Source organism: Myotis lucifugus, unplaced genomic scaffold (genome assembly GCF_000147115.1).
Source record: "Myotis lucifugus unplaced genomic scaffold, Myoluc2.0 scaffold_920, whole genome shotgun sequence".
Classification (NCBI taxonomy): Eukaryota; Metazoa; Chordata; class Mammalia; order Chiroptera; family Vespertilionidae; genus Myotis; species Myotis lucifugus.
Window position 1 is genome coordinate 81,672 of NW_005871968.1, and position 4,648 is coordinate 86,319.

Genomic DNA, 4,648 nt, shown 5'->3' on the forward strand with positions numbered 1-4,648 from the left:
GGGAAGGAAGAGGGAGAGAGAGATAGAAACATCAATAATGAGAGAGAATCATTAACTGGCTGCCTCCTGCACTCCCCTACTGGGGATTGAGCCTGAAACATGGACATTCCTTGACTGCAATCGAACCTGGGACCATTCAGTCCCCAGGCTGGTGCTCTATATACTGAGGCAAACCTGTGAGGGCAATATCTTCAATCTTTATGATCAAAGGCTGAATCCTGCTCTGTTATGTGTAGATTTTCTTGCAGAAACATTCATGTCCTTCCATCCCATCTTGACTGCCTGGAAGGGAACCTCAATAGAGTCACTTTTATACAGTTACCTAAAATGCATTGGAATTACAGTATGATTGTGAGTGCTGTCCTCAAAAATCAGTACAAATGCCAAAAGTAAGAAGTAGCAGATTATAATTTACCTCAGTTCTTTTTGCTTTGATTATAGTATCAATTCACTATTGCTATATAACAAGCCATTCTAAAAGCAAATAGTTTAATATAATTCCTTTATTTTCCAATGGGTTTTTGTAGTGGGGTGGTGTTCTGATCTCTGCTGGTCTCATCATGAGTCTGCAGTCAGCTATGGGTCAGCTGGGGTGTCTCTGCTGACCTTTCTAATGTATTAGGGGCTCAGCTATGGTGACTGACTTAGGGAGGGCTTGGCTGGAAAAAATGAGCTCTGTCTGCATGTCCTCTCCTTCTCTGGAAGGCCCCCCTGGGTTTGTTCACATGGCTCAGCCAGGGTTCCATGTGAGAGCATATTCTATTGCCAATACAAATAAAAAGTCCTAAGTCCAGCCCAGATTCAAAGGTGGAGAAAAAGACTACTCCTCTGGAACTCACAGTCACATTGCCAAAAACATGAAAGCAGATAAAGAATTAGGGCCATCTCTGCATAGAGTCTACCATTTGTGTCAATTTTAATTCAGTAAAGTTTTATTTTTACATCTTCCCTCAACAGCTGAGTGATCTTAGAGAAGAAAGTGAGAGAAAATACATATTTAATGAGCAGATGTGCAAATCCTACACTAGAGGGTCAAGCCCCTCCAAATATAAATATCCCCACTCTACCACTTGTTTCTCACTTAACATTTCTAGGCTGAAAAGAATTAGAACTTTTTCCTTCCAGATATCTTGAGTCCAGGGACTTAACTCATTGATTAACAGAGCTAGAGAGCTGTCCTTTTATTTTTTTGATAACCAGCTTTTTTGGCACCCTCCTGTGGATTGCTTTTCTTTTCATTGAGCTGCTCTTAACATATTCATAACGATTTCCAACCTGATACTTTTATTTGTGGGGTGTCCAGGTCGTGACGGAAGGAGATGACGTTTGAATTGCACATACAACAGAGAAATGGGTATTTGAAAGAGGAGAGAGAGTTGCTGACCTTATGCTCAGTGAGAGATGCCAGTCACAAAAAGACAACTACTGCATGGTTTCACTTATATGACATATCTAAAGTAGTCAAATTCAGCCAGGCCAGTGTCGCTCAGTGGTTGAGCATCGACCTATGAACCATGAGATCATGGTTCAATTTCTGGTCAAGGCACATAGCTGGATTGTGGGCTCCATCCCCAGTGGGGTGTATGCAGGAGGCAGCCAATCTATGATTCTCTCTCATCATTGATGTTTTTCTCTTTCTCTTCCTCTCCCTTCTTCTCTGAAATCAATAAAAATATATTTACAAATAAGAAAAAAGTTGTGAAATTCATAAAAACAGAAAATAGAATGGTTGTTGCCAGGTGTGAGAGAAGAGGGATTCAGGAGTTAGTGTTTCGTGGTTATAGAATTTCAATTTTGGAATATGAAAAAAAAAAGGTTTGCAGGATGTTTTTACAACAATGTGAATGTACTTAACACTACTGAACTGCACACTGAAAATGGTTACAATGGAAAATGTAATTATGTGTTTTTACCACTTAAATTTTTTAATGAAAAGAAGTTCTCACACATGCTACAGAATGAATGACCCTTGAATACATTATGCTGAGTGAAATTAACCAGTCATAAAAGGACAAATACCATATGACTCCACTTTTATGAGATCCTTAGAGGACTCAAATTCATAGAGACAGAAAGTAGAATTGTGGTGTCATTGGATGAGGGAGGAGGATGGGGACCATATTCTAGGTTGTGAAGAAGAGAAAGTTCTAGAAAAAATGGTGGTGATGGTTACATGTGAATGTACTTAATGGCACTAAACTGTCCATTTAAAAAGTGGTTAAGATGGTAACTTTTATGTTATGTGTATTTCATCACATTTGAAAAAATATCCAAGACAAGATGCTACGAGGGTCTATGTACTGTTTTGTTTTCCTTTTCGCCCAGACCATAGCCAGGTAGGAAGGAAAATCCCTAATGTTTTAAAGCCCTGAGATTTGGGGTTTGCTTGTTACTAGAGCAGAACTAAGCCCATCCAGACTCAGATGTGGCAGATGACACTTGAGTTCTCTCTGGTGTGTGCTGATGCCCTCATTCGTGAAACCCAGAATTGGGACTATGATGAGAAGTAAGGCACTTGCCACAGGAGCAAAATGTAAGGGGTCACCAAAGAACTCAATAGTCAAGATAACTATTATTTGAATGCAGTATTTTGACAAAATGAAAATTAATGCAAAACATACATGATTATCAAAATAGTAAAATGTTAAATTAAGATGGGGTTTGTCACAGCAATGTACTGAGACATTGTAGAAGAGAGGCGCAGGGAACAATCAATCTTTGCTCCTCATTCGTCTCACCTTAGTCCCTGCTCTGGTGAATACCTGAGATGCTCTGCCTGGGGGCTTTCTATGGCCCCTGTGTCCACAGGTCAGAATTGATAGGGAGTTAGCATCCCTGGGAATGACCCTCCATCACTTTTGTTGGATCAGTACCCCAGCTCCCTCACTCCTCAACTGTGTGTCCTACACTCTCTCAGAGGGCCCTGGAGGGACTGAGCCCCAGGTGCCCACCATAGAAATGTGCTCATTCAAACTCTCAGTATTTGCTATCTACACCTCCCTATCTCATGTCTCTTCTTCTCTACTCATGTTTTCTAAGATCCCTTTATAATAAAACTAGTAGCCTGGTGCACGAAATTCGTGCACTGGGGTAGGGGGGGAGAAGGGGCCCCTCAGTCTGGCCTTCACCCTCTCCAATCTGAGACCCCTCAGGGAATGTCCAACTATCTGTTTGTGTCCACACTTTTAACAGATAACAGCTCCATTGTTGTTCCTTTCTTATGCTTAAAACCATTGGAATTAGTAGGTATTCAAAGTGTGTATACATTTTGGGGGGACACTCTGTATATCTCTAGTCAGTGGTGAAAGAAACCAACAGCAGATTTGGAACCCCCAGACAGGGAACCTTGCTCATTCCCCACATGTCTCCCCACTTCACTTTCACCTTCATGGGCAGCAGGAGAAAAAACATTTTCTCTCATTAATTCGGAAAAGCACGTCCTGTCACCCGTTGCCCGGTAGGAGTGCTCTAGGCCCCAAGCAAGCAAGGCTCAGTCAGGTCAGCCTTCACTCATGGGTTCTGGCACCCAAAGTGCACATTCCTCCTCTACAGTCGACCCGACTATCCCACTGTTTCACTGAGAGGACAGAATTCCTCTCTGCCTCTGGACTCTTGATCTTGAATGCTGACCAAAAGCACCTCAGAGAGGGCTGCCTGCACCCACCAGGTGTGTCTGTCTGCACCTGCTCCCGCCTCAGCACCTGCATTAACCCCCCAGAGGAGATCTCATAGCTGCACTGGCCTCCGTGGGAACAGGGCATCACCACTCCGCCCTCTCACTGTCATCTCACAGGCGCCCACTCTCAGCACCCAGAACACCCAGACACTCTCCAAAGGATGTGAGCGCATCAGAGGGGATGTGTGCACATCCTGTGGGGGTGTTAGGCATGCCGGGGTTGATGGAAGTGCGGTGGAGAGGTGGGGGCAACTTGTGCACGCCTTGGTTTGCAACTGTTGCAGGCGTGGGAGGGTGACAGTGTGCTGGGGGATGTTGGCACGCCAGGGGGGTATGTGCACACCGGAGGCCTCTGGCTTTGCAGATCCGCAAACCCCCATGGTGCGGCCAGGAGGACATCAGTCTGGCCCGCCATGGTGGCTGTCCCTGCGATCCTGCACCTTCTGGGCCAGGGGGTGGATCTTGCGCAGTCGCTCCTGGGCACTGATGGCTGCCTCCCCACCGTGAAGGGTCACGGATCTGAGTCCCAGGACCATGCACAGACTCAAGCGCTGCCCCCCGCCTGGCAGGGTCACAGATCCATGTCTTGGTCCCGTGGACAGCCTCAAGCACTGACCCCCACCCGGCAGGGTCACAGATTCAGGTCCCGGACTGCAGACAGCCTCCCGTGCTGCCCCCCTGCCCACCAGGTCACAGATCCGGGTCCCGGGACCATGGACAGCCTCAAGCACTGCCCCCCCCCCTGGCAGGGTCACAGATCTGGGTCCTGGACTGTGGACAGCCTCCCGCGGTGCCCCCCGTCAGGCAAGGTCACAGATTCGGGTCCCGGACTGCAGACAGCCTCCCGTGCTGCCCCACTGCCCACCAGGTCACAGATCTGGGTCCCGGGACCACGGACAGCCTCAAGCACTGCCCCCCGCCCAGCAGGGTCACAGATCCAGGTCTGAGACCGCAGACAGCCTCAATCACTGC